The sequence below is a fragment of the Zonotrichia albicollis genome, chromosome 2 (assembly GCF_047830755.1).
Source record: "Zonotrichia albicollis isolate bZonAlb1 chromosome 2, bZonAlb1.hap1, whole genome shotgun sequence".
NCBI lineage: Eukaryota > Metazoa > Chordata > Aves > Passeriformes > Passerellidae > Zonotrichia > Zonotrichia albicollis.
The window spans coordinates 75,957,318-75,973,239 of record NC_133820.1 but is presented as its reverse complement, the minus strand read 5'-3'; the positions used below and the strand labels follow the sequence as shown (position 1 = coordinate 75,973,239).

Sequence of the window (15,922 nt, the reverse complement as noted above, 5' to 3'; positions counted from 1 at the left end):
GGAATAGGAACAATATATTATGTAAGGACAGGAACAGTTTAAAAGCACTGCTTCTTTCTCTGAGAAGCATATAAGTCTTACTTTTCCCTGATTTTTTAATTTTTCCCATTCTTCTCACCTTCCTTTGCCACACAAGCTTTCCACCCCAGCAGTTAGGCCAGCAGCTGAATCAGCTGTTGATTGAGATAAACATTTAAGTGAGTGATTAAAACTTAGTAGTGTGCAGGAGCTCATTGGTTGGCCATTGAGAGATCAGTAGAAAGAAATAGAAAAGCAATCTCTTCAAATGATAACGAGAGAGAAAGTGTTTATAAGTCATGAAATGATAGTTGGGAGATGCCTATGGTTTTATGGCTCCTGATGGCAGCTTGCAACATATTATACCAGAGCACCTCATAACTGTCCAGAGGTCTTGCTTTAGCAGTTCCTCTACATTATTTTGCATTATTACTCTTAAGATGTAATATTAGTCACGCAGGTGTCAAAGAGAAAGGAGTAACATAGTCACAGAAAATTATTGGCTGTGTTTTCCTTATATCACTGACTTGCCACTACTCAATCATCACCCTATCTCCCTTAAGCATGTGAAGATTTTAGGCTCATATTTTTATATTCCAACTTAAAAGAGTGTGGGCCAATACAAATAAATTCTCAAAAGGTACAGTGTTCATATTCTGTACATTTTATTCTGGACTGGTTTTATCTTCACATTTTAGATTAAATGCCTGTTATTGGTTACAGTGTTTTGGGAATATCTCTGTGGTAATAAGTGAAGTGGCCCCATAGAAGCAGATGCATAGAATGAAACAGGTGGTGTTGTGTCCTCACTGAGCATGTTTCAGGGTGTGAATTTCTGCTCTTGAGAGTAGCTCTGGTTTGATGATGAGGACTGAGTACCCATCGCTGGTGTCTTAATTTAATCCAAGAAAAACTGTGTGCTCTAGTAATTCTCTGTGCTGTGAGCCAAAGAGCAGTAAATGGGAAATTCAAGAGATTCCCTTCAAAAATGTACTGCATATCACAAGTAAAAGGCTAGTGCAGGTGTTCCTTACTTAAAATACCTAATTAAGACTACATGAATAAATACTTAATAGTTAAATCTTGACTAATATTGAAAAACTACTTAATAAATAGACCTCTTAAGACTAGTAATGAGACTGCTTCACAGTGAAGTGCTTCACAGTATGAGTAAGAACATTAAAATCTATCTTAAAGTAGTAAATTTTAAACAGTGTTCAGGATTCATAATTGATGGAGTAATTTGCAGACCAGAATTAAGACATGAGCTTTTTTCATATTAAGAAAGGAAAAAAATTAAGCTGTTTCAATATTTTCTTTGTGGCTTTTATTCATAGAGTCATACTGCTTGTCTGGACTGCAGTTGTTTACTTACCTATGGTTAATGCAAACTTTAGAAAGAAACAAGCATCCCAAGCATCCCGTTAAGCATTCATGGAAAAGGCTGGATACTGGCAGCTGTTAACATAGTGGTGATTAAAGAGCACTTTGAAGGTATGTTCTCCAAAGCAGAATGTTTAGGACATTTAAGCTTAAAGGAAATGGCTAGTGGCAAATAAAAGATTTGTCTTGTAACAGTATTTTTAAGTCACTAGTCAATGCCAAGCAAGGTTGACAAGAATAATAATATATAATTCCTTTTTAAAAAGCAACCCCAAAACTCAAGTGTTTAATTATTGATCCAAGTAATATTTTCCTTTCTAACTCATCCAGGGGCTAAGAGCCATTAGTTAAAGCATCTGACAGAAACTCTTCCTAAAGGATTAATGAAATGAACTCTTCAGCAGTTTGTGAAAAAAGAATTTTACACTAGTAGATTAAAGAAAACAGACCTGTAAAGCATACTGAATCACTTAGAAAGAATAATAATTACACTAAGGTTTCTTCCATTCCTCCTTTCCCTGCACACTGCTTTGGAGTGATAAGTGGTACATCAGTCTAATCCAAGTGGTAATTAGTGTTGCATGTGAAAACAAGATAATTTTCAGGTTAAATTTGCTACCTTTATTCATACTTTGTTACTTCACCACCCAACACATCTGTGTATTTTATATATATATATATATATATATATATATATATATATATATATATATATGTATATGTATATTGTGTAAAAACTAAATAACTAATATTGATTAATAAGATACTGCTCACTCAAAGGAAAAATATCATTATTATGGGCCTGTTTGGTATTGTCTTTCTCTTCTGACTGTTAAGGTGTTCATGAATTATTTGTACAGAAATATTTCACAGTGTGTGTGTGGCATGTGTAAGGTATTAAAGTTCTGTTATCGCTATTTCTGTTAGATACCTTTTCCCCCATTCTGTATAGTCAGCACACAATTTTTAAAAAATTAGATACCCTAAATTATTTTTGAAAATCTATTCTTGTGCCCATTGGTATTTCTTGAAGCCTAGCACCTTTAAAAATGGAGTCCAGAGAGACTTTGCCAAGCCATTACTGGAAGAGAAAGGACTTAAACACAGATCCTAGCTTTATGCCCCAACCTTTAGATCATTTCTTTACCCTTCCAGTCTTTCTGTGGTCACAATTCTTATAAATGTCAGTGGGAGCAAAATTACGAGTGTTAGAGTTATGAGCCAAGAGTGAGGAAAAGCTGACTTAGATAAATTTTATTTTGCACTCTTGCAAGCCAATTTTCAATAATCCACTTTATGGCCCTCTACACCCTGTTGAATTGTGGGATAAAAAAGTGCAACTGACATAATTCAGCACATTTCATCTAAAGGTAGACTCTCATTTGGAGAGAGGTGAGGTAGAAAGTCAAAATTAAATTGGTTTGGTTTATTTCAAGCCTCAGGAGCTCTAATGCCATATGCCATTTCACCTAAACAGGTATTTTTAGTGTTTCATATGGAATCAAAAAGCGTGCATTGGAGTTCCTATCTATTGTGGAATTAAATCGACATTTTCACTTGGGTATACTCCAGGAGTGAAATTATGGCCCCATTCAATCTGATGGAACTTTTTGCAATTGACTTCAAGAGGGACTAGGACTTCACCCCAGGAGTGTACTTTCAGGCTAGCTAACATCTTTTTTTAATGTACCCCCTACACAGCCTATTAAATATTCTTGTCATTACAGAATACAGAAGAGCCCATTTTCCAATTTGTCTCGCTCTGACGAGCACTGTTTCATAGAGCTCCTCTCAACCCCTGTTGTTTCCTACTTACTAGTTAGAGCATGAAAAAGCCAGTGGGTCAGAGGTGGCTTTCTCAGTCATCACATATACCTTCTAGCAGCTAACGGAGCATGAAGGCTTCCTAACGGGCAACCTGAATTTAGTTGCAGGCTTTTGACATACCTGGTCCATCTTTTATTTGAAGGTTTTTATTATAGGCATGGTTTAGTAAAAAAAAACCCCATGATTTGAAATAGCTGGCCTATGGAAGTCATAGGGAGAGAAGGCACCGTGAGAAAGGACAGGAAAACAAGGTTCTGAGGATCTCTTATGCAACCACAACAGAAAGAAAAAAATATCCTGGATTTTAATTACTATATCTTTTGTCACTTGTTACAAAAAAGCGACTTTAAATTTGTCGTGCATTTCAATAACCCTGAAAAGATTACTTTTGTACATGTATAGAAGCACCCCACAGTCAGTGTGTGCTGCCATCTCTGCAACAGTGCTCTGGCTGCTGCTGTTCCACAACACTGCCTACAGCTAACTGGAGGATGGGACTGAAAGAAAAATACATAAAACCGGTTATTTTCACCCAACAGTGTTTATTAAGGGATACAGAAGGACTGGAGTTTATCAAAAATTTGAGATGATAAAATATGACAGCTGAAAAAACACTGAAGCTGACTGAAATTTTTTTGTGTGAAGGATCTAATCTTCCAAGAGCTCAAAGAGATTTTGTTTGGATTTAATGGGAAAACTTAGGAGTCTGCCCTGATGAAGTTAATTTAGTGAACATTTATCTTCTGCCTAGATATTTATATTAAAGAAATAATTTAATTTATTTTTTGTAAATAGAATGAAAATCAAAATCTTAATGATAAATTATGGGGTACCCGAAATCTTAATTAACTATATGTTTACTTAATTTTAACGGAGAAAATATATAATCCTCTCTTCATGTAATATTCTGATCATACAAAATACATCAAGAACCATATAAATTAAAATAACCAAAAAAACCTAATAGATGCAGTCTCATGAAGAGACAATTATTTGCTTGATTTTCATGCAGAAATTCAGATCCAGAATCCCATGTGATCACATTCCAGGAATTAGATTAAGTTCTATAGGTTACATTAAACTTAGACTTTTGCACAAAATCACTCTCAATTTTCTCTGATATAACTCTGTGCAGTCCTGCACTCTATTTTACTGCTTGTGCAGATAAAAAGCTCTGCTTAGCACTTATCTTCAAAGCATTTTACAAACAAAGCATTTTCCTAACTGTGTTAAAGTATGCAATCATTTTTTTTTTTTGAGCCTGAAGTGATTCTTGCTTAATTTGGGAAGGTTTAGGGACTTTTTTTTTATAATAGAGATGGCTAATATAAAGCATTAGTATGGGCCTGATTCAACAAGAGCATGAAAAAAACCCCTCTATGCCCTGCATATCTAATGCACTCGACAGTTTTTAAGCTGACTTACTCAACATACTGTATTGTTGCTATGGTTACCCCACGTTACACTGTCTCACACATGGCCTATATGTATATTTATGTATAAAGACCACTATGGCCTTACATCATAGGATTTTGCACAGTTTATCTTTTGGGATGCTCTACTTCACTGTTTGAAAGCTTTTTAATGGATATGTACAGTATTAATGAAAAAAATAAAAGCCTTTGCTTTCCTTCATTTGTATTCAAGAAATATCAGAAACCTCAAATATTATTGCTAATTCATTATATGAGTGCCCATATAAATATATGTAGTAAAAATATATTTCTTTATAAACACTTGACCAAAGGAGAAAAAAAATATTGTAGAAGAAAAGTGTTCATGTGCCTCTTTTATGTCCAGGTTAAAAGATTGGTTCATTCAAAAAAATATCATGTTAAGATTGTGTTATCTCATTCTTGTTCATTTTTGTTCCCAAAAAGAGTTACCAGAAAAGTGGTCTGCTGTACTGCATGTGTGATTGGTTGTGTTTGTTTGTGACTTTTAAAATCTATTTTATTTCTAGACTCCTATCCAATAGTCTTGTTACACTTAATTTTATAACACAAATAAGCCATGTTTATGTTTTGCCTCTTAAAACCAAAATTAGAAAAAAAGCTTTTAGAATGTCTGGGGACAAGATCCTAATAAGGTTCAGTCTAAGCACTTTTCGAGAACATCATTTTAGCAGCTTCAATCCCTTTTGTTTTCATTATTTATCACAATTTGTATAAATGCAAAGGGTGAAATGAATTAAAGATAACATCACAATGATTCTCCATCCAAAGGGTAGCAGTTGGATACTTGAACTGAAATACTTTATTGGCAGTCATAACAGGTCAGGCTTTGGCTGTGTTGATCTGTTTATGTCTATTTAGTTAATTAACTGTTTTTATCATAATTTTAAAGACACAAGACTAATTCAGTTGCTGTTGTTGAAGTGAAAGGAAACTGACTGTATTGAATATATGGATGGGTGATTATCTCACAGTGCTGAAAGCCAGATGGGACCAGACAGTCTCAGGACAATATTTGTAAGCAATGCAAACCTATCCTTTTGCACTAAGAGCTAAAGCAGGGATTTGCCTCTCCAGTAGGCGGTCATCCATCACCTTTTATAGATATTCTTTTTGTATGTATCCACATTTTCAAGATTTAATGTGAGTGTACAGAATTGGGTAGGAAACAGAATATAATTAGACTGTTCTTTAGATATGCAAATTGAAGTCATAGATTTAAAAGGACTCCAACTTGAACTTATCTTTCATTACTATAGAAGAAAACATATTTGCAATCAGAGCTTAGGCAGGTCTTAGCTGCACGACATTCTGTAGTAGTTATCATTGGTTTGAATAAAATAACATTGTTTCAGTACAATTTACAGAGCTAGTTTTATTCATTCTTTGGTTTACCACTACATTTACTGTGAACATTCCAGTATGACTAACTGTCTGGTAGAAATATTAGTTAATGGGATAAAAACAGTGAAGAAATCAGTTTCAAAATCAGCAGTCACAGAGATTTAGACATCATCCTACTTAAAAATATCTTCAGTGTATATTCTTGGGAGATTTCTGTTGGTGGCTAAAACTGCAGCCAATCAATTTCTCATTCTCAAAGCAGTTCTCATACACCTTAAGTGCTCAAAAGGGAAGGACAAGTATTTTCCATCCATCCCCATATCTTTTCAAAGCTAGATTACCTCTGTTGTCCCTTAAAAACCTCTTCAATCATTACAATGAAGAAAAGAACCAGGAAGAGTAGGATACTCAGCCTTTCCAGGGAGATGTTAAATTCCCAGTTTGAGAAATTAGAATATGTTTGGAGACCTAGAAATATTTTTAGTAGCTTGTAGAACAGTAAATGCAAAAGAATAATTAAATATTCTTATAAAGACTGTAGCCACTTTCTGCTTAATCAAAATGGTTCATCTACCTTTTTTTCCTGTATTGCATTGCCATCTGTGTCTCTAATATGGACATTCAAATAGTGAAAAGGAAATAGGGTGACTAGATTTTGGGTCGTGTCAAATAAGGTATTTTTTCCATCTTTATTATGGAAAAAGAGATGTCACTCATCATTGTCTTGTTTTTCCAGGGTAAAAATGACTGTACTAATAAAACCATAGAGATTTACAAAGGAAAAGATAAGAATCATTATTATTTAAAAAGTAAATTTTTGTAGTATCTTTGTTGCAAGTTGAAATATAAAGATATCATTGTTTTAAAGACAGGGTGATAGCTTCATACATATGACATTCAAAATATGCTTATAATTTTTTTCTTTTAATGATGTTTCTGGACAATATTTACCACTGCATATGGACTAACTTGTGTGGGTTGAACACTGTTCAAATCTGCAGCCAAAAATCTCAGTTTCTCCTTTTGAAACTGGGATTCAAGATAGAAATAATTTAACAGAAAGTTGTTTTTCCATATGCAGGTGTATATGAATATGTTAAGGAAGAGTGACCAATATTTGTTGTTGTGACATTGGAAGTAGTTTCAATTGTACAAATATGCTGTATATGTTGACCTAATCCACCCCAAATGTCGTGTTACTCCACGTCATTAAAACATCTTTTAGGATCTGAGTGTTAGCATTTACTTGCCATAAACCTCCTCATATTTACTCCCCTAAGATTAAGCCTCATCAACCCCATGCTAAGGTTGGATACCTCTGTACCTCTGAGTGACTATGCCAGCATCTCTGGCCACGTATGTCACAGGGTGAAGGGAGGGCTTTATGTCCCCAACTTTACTTTTTAATAGGCATCCACTATTTCTGACCATTGTTTCCTATAACACAGCTGTGGCCAAGCCTGAAAGCACCTCCAAAATACTTTGGGGCTGCTGTGCAGCCTGGGCTCTTCTGTGCTTGGCTGTGGTTGTCCTTGGTCAGCACAGCTACAGAAACATGCTAACATGCTCAGGATTTTAAGGAGCTTGGGCTGTGGGCTTTTCTGAATATATCCTTGAGCATTTCTGATGTATATAGTGGGGAAATGTAGCCCCAGAAGTTGGCATGTATGCTCATCAAACAATTGGAGGGTACCATATGTCTTAGTTCCCCTTCCACAATGCTGTATAACAAAGTAAGGGAAGGTAATCAATACTTAGAATTGCAACAAAAATCACAGATGGGCCCTTAGTACTACTTTCACCTAAAATTGTGGGTAAAACACTTTCTGGCTTATTTGCTTTGTCTAAAAAGTGGTTTGGTTCAGGCTGAGCATCTGCAGTAGACAAGGACAACAGTGAGGGGAAGCAAAAGTGATAACCAAGGACATTCTGTCTATTATTATATTATACTGAACTGTCAGGAAAAATTAAATCAAAAGGTTGTCTGATCTCAGAGGAGAATCACACAGAACTTCAACTAACATATATGCTATTCTGCCTTATTTTTTACTTTAATCAACTCTTTTTTTTTCTGTGCTCTCAATTTTCACTGTTATTCAGGACTGACAAATGGGAAAACATGACAGATACAATTTCAAACATTGAAAGGCAGGCTGAAATCTTTTCAGAATGCTTTTAGGCATCATATTTTGTTCAACATTGGTTAACTGCCTCATGAAGTTCAACAAGGGTAAATACAAGGTACAGCATGTGAGTCAGGGCAATCCGAAGCACAAATACAGGCTGGGCAGAGAAGGGATTGAGAGCATTCCTGAGAAGAAAGATTTGGGGATGTTTGAGGATGAAAAGGTTGACACCATAGGTCAGTATGAGCTTGCAGCCCAGAAAGCCAAACATATTAAATCAAAGGAAGTGTAGCTAGCATGTTGAGGGAAGTGATTCTGCCCCTCTAATCCACCCTTGTGAGACTCCACCAAAAGTGCTGCATCCAGTTCTGGGGTCCCCAGCATAAGAAAAACCTTGATTTCTTGGAGGGAGACCAGAAGGTGACCAAGAAAGATGATCAGAGGGCTAAAAAACACTTTTCCTGTGAGGACAGGCTGAGAGAGTTGAGGTAGTTTAGCCTGGAGAATAGAGCACTCCAGGAAGACCTTATTGCAGTCTTCCAGCACCTAAGAGGGGCCTATAAGAAAGCTGGAGAGGGACTCTTGACAAGGGCATGTGGTGACAGGACAAGGGGCAATGTCTTTTAACTGAAAAATATTAGACTTAGATCAGCTATAAGAAATAATTTCTTTACTGTGAAGGTGGTGAGACATTGGAACAGGTTGTGCAGCAAAGCTGTGGATTCTCCATTCCTGGAAATGCTCAAGACCGGGTTGGATGATACTTTGATCAGCCTGGTCTAGTGGAGGGTGTCCTTACCCATGGCAGGGGCGACTGGAACTAGGTGACCTTTAAAGTCCCCTCAAACCCAAACAATTCCATGGTTCTCTGATGATTCTGTACTATAACAACTAAACTATTATCACAGTACAACTATGAGTTGAGGGCATGTTCCAGTACAAAACACTAGTGTGAGTTTTAAATGCTGCATTAATTAAGTAAAAAAAGAAAATGTACCTTGGTTAGTGCTGGGCATTCAAGAGTCTTTCAATAAATATACCTAACAGATGTAACTAAGTGCTATCAATCATTACTGTAGAACTTCAGAAAGTTAAAATTTGATAAAGAGCAAATACTAGAGAGTGATATATGGTGAAGATTTTTTAGGTTGAGTAGTGTCAGCAAAGGTGCCCTCTTCAAAGTCAGGAAATTTTGAGCTGTTTCAGGATGGAAGAGATAGCATTTAAAATGCACATTGGCTGCTTTCTGACTTTTAAGTGACCCTTCTGTGTCTTAAATAACATTGCCATATCTTCCAAGTGGTACCAGCCTCATTCTGTATTCTCAGTTATGTTGCAGTATTATTATGTACTTTACTGATGTCCGATTGCAAACAACCATTGCTAATCGGCTTACTTGAGCTTCCATATATAACTTTTAAAGAGCTTATGAAGGTAACCCATTGAGATTAAGGCATAAGGCCCGTTGTTTTCAGGTGCCTGACAGGGAGATGGAAATGAACCCACCTTCTCATACAGTGCAGCAAAAGTAGAGCAGCTTTCTATCAGTAATTCTGATTTATCTTTAGTGTGTCAGATTCAGCACTTTATCATCAAACTTACTGTCTTATCACTGCATAGCATTGTAACAGGGATAACCCAAAAACTGAGTTGCAAGAGGTTCAGAGGTTTAATATTCGGTTCAATATGTAGCAGTCTGTTTTCCCCTGTAGTGTTTTAAGGTTGCCCTTTAAACAGTTTAAAAAAGACTATTCATATAATAAGTATTTAGGAAACAAATGTGACATTAAAAAGATAATCAGTGTTTCCTTTAGAAACACAGTGTGGAAATACTGAAGATGAGTAAAGAAAACAAAAACCTTTTTTGATAATCAGTTTCCACAATGATTATACAAATGGTGCAAATGAAACAGTGATTATATTTCAAGTATTTCAGCAAACATGTTTGATACTTTCTCCTCAGTATAAACTCTTTTGGATTACAGTGCAAGAAAACCACACTGAGATGATACCATTTTAATACATAAAACATACAATGTTCTTTTTTGGAATTATTATTGAGAAAAGACTGAAAATATTTATAAATTTAACAAAAAGATAATGTAAAAAATTATACTTAAAGGACACTTGGCACAGCTGAGAATACATACACTTTTCTGAAAACAGACAAATTTCTTAGTGTCTTTATCTTATTCCAAATTGTTAATTTTCTTTGCACATGGGGTAGTATTTAAGAAGCTAGTATATTTACTGCATTCATTTTAATTTCTTTGGTGGCAACATATTTTCTCAGAAAAATTATTTATATGTACAAATATAAAAATATGGCTAATACTTAATTCAACATTGCTGGGCTTTGATCGTGTAAATATGTGATGTCTGTTTATAATATTATTAAGAGGAAATACTAATTCTCAAAAATTTTTAAGTTGTAGTATTTGGGCTTAAAGAAGGGCTGTTTTGTACAGCATTAAAAATTTTCAGCACAATTTAGAAATATAAGCAATCCCCCCCTACACACACAATCATTGGATGATGTTAACATATTGCCAAATTGACTTCCTGTACTGTTTCTGTGTTTCTGGCTTGTATACGTGTAGTCAGGCTAACTGGAGTGCCAGCCATGTCAGCACAAAGAAAACTCAGAGAAAACTCAGTTACCTTCTTCTTTGATGTCCTTCCTCTGTCTAACCAATTAACACAAGAATAAAGAATAATTTTCCTCCTACCCATGAGGCATATGAATGCATCAGAGTAGGTTACTCCTGTCTTTCCTGTCGTCTCAAGTTTGATGTGCAGACAGTGACATTCAGGTGCTCTGAAATGATGCCAGAAATTTTTTATTTGAGTTATGTTGAGAAAGCAGTTATTAAAAAAAGGTAAGAGGGAGGAGTAATCTTTCTAGCACACACATATGTGGTATAATGTCCACTGAATGTGTCCATCTGTCGATTCACCTTGTAGTACTGACTGGTGCAAATTTTCCAAGTTTAACATCTTTGCTGCAACACCTGTAATAGTACCTGCATCATCCATTATGTGTCAGCATGAGACATGTGCCAAAAGTGACATGTGTCTTTTGCTGTGATAAAAGAAAAGGAAATTGGTTTTGCTTTATGTAAGGAAGTACTTTATACTAACAAAGTAAAACTTTCTGAAGAGAACTTAAGGAAACATAGATAGCATGATTGAAGTTTTAATTTCTGTATATCTTCAGCTCATCCGTGCGTGTTGATTAAGCCTAAGGAGACAATAAAACATGGCCGCATGAAAGTAATGTTTGATGTCTGATTGTTTCTAAGATATCATGAAAGGAAGATTATTTTTTCTCTATGGATTTTTTTGTTGTTATGTAAATAATTGCCTTCTTCTTTATCTGATCAAATCCAATTACTTCAGATCTCCCAATGCCCAAGAGCTTTTTGCTCTTTGTTTTGAAATATTTCTCTGTATTAAAACATTTTAACTCTTACGCAAATGTCTCCTGTCTCCTCTACATTTAACAAATCTTGAAGTTCTGCTACTGAATTAAAACCTTTAATACAAACCTTTTGAGTCTAAATGTGCTTTATTTCTGGTAGCTAAAGAAACTGTAGGTAAGAGATTTCAGTTCCCCTTTTTCTCTCTCATGGTATTATCCTCTAATATAACTAGGCTTGCAGCCCCCACTGAGAAGTCTTATCAATAAAGAGACATCCAAATTTTAAACAGACATCCAAATTTAATTTCCAAGAGTCACTGCAAATTTTTTAATGTTGTATTTTTAAAGAACAAACTGAAAAGTTTTTTGATTTTGAACATTTTCTTTCCTCTTTTTCCCTGTACTAAAAAGAACTTATCAGCTGATCAGCTGCATCCTGCAGATGGTGCCTTGAACTGTGGGCAAGACCCCAAAAAACACTGTGGCTATATGAGATGAAGGTAACTGCTATGGGAGCATCAAGGAAATAACCTCTCACACTACACACTTTAGGCTGGGCAGGTTCTGTAACTATTTAGGCTGAAATTTTCCATTCTGGCTAGTTGTGTCAGGCCCATGACTTGAAAAAAGTCCGCCAAAATGGTTCAGCTGTTTACAGCAGCTAGGCTGCAGAAAAATGTGTTGCTTTTCAAAGCTAAATTGCAAGTGACCTTGAAACTTGGCAGAGGAGTGGCATTTGTGTCATGAATGTTTCTTTTGCTATCCTGTGACAATCTAAGCAAATTTAGCCAAGTTGAAAAAGCACATATGTTCAGTAGATACTTACCAGAAGTTCACTACTGTTACCTCTAAAAAAAAGTCACTGAGCATGTTTTCATCTCTTACAGTTCCTGTTGCTGTCCAGATGATGAGATGCTCTGCTTAAATACATCAAAAAATGCTTCAATCAGGTCAGAGCTGCAAGGGTGAAACTAATCACACCTGCTGTGATCTGCTTTGAGCAAAGACTGGCTAGGAACTCAAAAGGGAGCAAGGGAATTTATCTTTCACCTTCTTTGTCCCTGTCCCACTCCCTTTTCTCCTCTCCCTCCACAATGCGTCTGAGATAGCCAGCAAGCTCAGGTACATGGCATTTAAGCAGGCAGAGTGCTGCATTTGTAATAGGAGTTTGGAGAAGGTTTCCCTGGATATGGAGCAATCGAGAGAGAAGCTGGGGAGAGGGAGCAAGTGAACTGAATTAAATTGAATGAGGAATTATGGGACTCAGAAGTACACAGTTTCAGAGCAGGTGGAAAGAAAGGAGGATATAAAAAAAGAGAAGGTTACTTTAAATAATGTGTAATAATGATATCTGACATAAGAAACTGCAGCCCCATGACATTTTTTCCTCCAGAAACTGATTGCTTTTGGTGCAATGTTTCCTCTAAATCACTCCTGCTGTTGCTGTAAAGTTAAACTTTATAGCTAGAATTTTCCATTTCCTTTAAGCAGGGCATTGGTTTCTTTGAAGAAATGGTGCATTTCAATCCTTTTCAGTCTGTCAGTATCTGAGGAGTTATTAACTTAGTTTACTTTTTCTCTGCCTTTCAAAATCTGACATGGATTTGTCCCACGTCTCCCAGAGGCTTCCGTGCACAATTAGCCATTGGATTCACTGAGTAATTACTTCATTTTTCATGTAAAATGTGCTTGATTTATTGTGTACTTGGGAGTGGAAGGCAGAGACAGGTCAACAACAGTTAGAGGAGATTAGCAGTGAAGATTCTCTGCTCCTGTGGTAGCAGTCAATCCCTGGGGAAGCTGGCTTTGCAGAAGCAGTGCCACTCAAGCCTTGGCAGTGGTGCACCATTTGACTTTGCCACTCCTCGGTGGAATTACTGTGAGTGACTGCCAGGCAGTTTTTAATCCCTACCTAGCTACAGACCCCAGCAGATTGTGGAAATGGTGGAGGTGTTTAAAGAATGTGCTTGTAAAGAAAAAGCAGATGCCTTTTTCTCAATGGGAGATGCGATCTGTCTTACAAGCTATCTGCCAGGCTGAGTAATTTCAGTGTACTGGCAGAAAAATGCAGACTGCCGTATCTTTTCAGACAGGTGTTATTTGTACTCACTGGTCTGGGTTAATGGCTTTTTAAATAGTGGTTTCAAAATAGTTATGCTGTAAAATTATATGGAATAATGTGGGTATTTTTTTTTCCATGAAAAACAAAAAGCATGGAGGGGCTTCTTTATGAAGAAACATGAGTCATGGGTTGCTGAAGATATAGATAGATAGATAGATAGATAGATAGATAGATAGATAGGTATGGTAGATTCTGATAAATAATATAATGAAAATAACTACTTAAAGAACACTCAAAAATTTCAGTTGTTATGGAATTCACCATATTTCCTGTATTTTTATATCAAATATATCAGTGTTGGTAATGGTTATTCCTTTTTTTTTTTGCCATTAGTTATTTTATTTTTAAAATATTTCCTTGGGAAATGTTATTGGAATTAATTTTATTTAAAGAAAGTGAGGAATTTTATGCACAGAAATATGAAAAGAAGAGACTGGTGAATCTGTACTGCTTTTGAACAGGAGATCAAATAAGTGACTAATATAGTATTGATAAGCCTTAAAATTATTGTGTGTTAGATGATGCTTTTTTGTTAAGCTTGTGCTGTCAAGTCTATTTCTCAGTATTCGTTTTATGGTAAACTAGTGAGAAATGTTAGGTTATGGTGGTAGATACTTATGAGCTTTTCAAAGATAATGAAGATAGTTTGTAACAGGATATTTTTATTGTCTGTTCTCCTTTGGAACACATTTTTTTTACTTTTCTTCTACCAACTTAATAATTCTAATCATTATCACAATATAAAAAGGTCATTGCACTAAGAAGGCCTTTTGCAATCAAATTATATTCGTGATGCACAAAAAGTTTGGTGTGTACATATAAACTCAATATTCCACAAAAGCTCCCTTTAAGCATTAAGAAATGAGAAATATATATGTATTGATTATAAAGATGCAGTAACACGATACAATTTTAAACTAGGAAAGAGTTCAACACTGTGTATTTCAGCCTTCAACTAGCTTATACTCCAATAAGGAAGGGCAACTTCCTGTCCTAGGGACCATCCCTACCTCCTCTCCTTGAGAAGAAACCAGTAATTACAGCATTTGTATGAGAGGATGGCCAACTAAATCTCTCACAAACATCTACTTACAGTACTCTGGTAGTGATTAAAAATTGTACAGGATTCATAGAATTACACAACAGAAGTTCAAGCAGTCACGTATTTTCTGAAAGTTAGCCAGTTCTGTGAAGGAGTCTTGTCAGGGAGGCTTTATTGGGGATTGGTGGGTGTCTGTGCTGGCATGTAGACATGAAGCAGTCCTGTCTTGGACTGAGTAAATTCAGTGCATATCTACAGTCAAATAAGTGAATCTGGCATTTTCAGTGCTTTTTTTTTTTTTTTTTTTCTTGGCTTTGGTTGCTTTTCTCTAGTAATATTTTACAGTAGTTTTTAATTTAAGTACTTTTTGTAATTGTTTGTGTTTATAATTTTTTCCCAACAAATGAAAATGTTAAAGCTCCTTTTTATCTTATTCTAACTCTGAATTTTAAAAAGAAAAGGAAAAAAAAAATAGATCCCTAAAACCAGAATCCATAAAATTCTGTGACATAAAACACGAAATGTGTAAGATTGCTAAGTACTGTCAGTGAAAGTCTATGAGTATAATTTCTAGTATGCTGATGGGGTTTGACTCTCTGATTTATGTGCAGCAAATCCAGACAAGTGATTAAAGTACAAATGTACCCTTTTCTTCTAATCTTATAACTTTTTAAATTTTCCTGTGCAGTAGAACAGAAAGACAAAAACTTAATTCCTATGGTAGTAGTGAAAAAAACAGCAAAAAGTTTTAAAACTCTGAATTGTGGCTCATGTGTAGAACTTGTATGGTTACTTGCATGGTTATTGTCATTGTAAGATTTGAAGTCCATCAGGGAAAACAAAAATCCCTTAAGATAATTTTAAAAGTCAGCACTGTATAGTATTTGTGACTGTGGTATCAAAGTTACCAGTACCATGACTTTCCCATCTGATTATAGCAGGCATAATCCATGGTGTCATCCAAGCAAAAATTCCCTTTTGAAAATACCACTTTTTCCTTATGCTTTTGCCTTCATTTGTGAAATGTAAGATATTGCTTGACTGATATGTAGAGAAGAGAGAAAGGAATAAAAATCTAAAAATTCAAATAATAGTTAATATTGTTGGCTGGCCTTATCTTTTTGTCAACTTTAAACCAGCTTTTATGGAGGTACTCTCTCTTCAAATCTATTCTTAACCTTAACC

General features: G+C 35.5%; 1 protein-coding gene across 9 annotated transcripts in view; it reads left to right on the top strand.

Annotated features, from left to right (window-relative positions):
• Positions 1-15,922, top strand: part of PCDH9 (protocadherin 9) — a 689,424-nt gene that overhangs the window by 513,090 nt on the left and 160,412 nt on the right. The window lies entirely within an intron of this gene.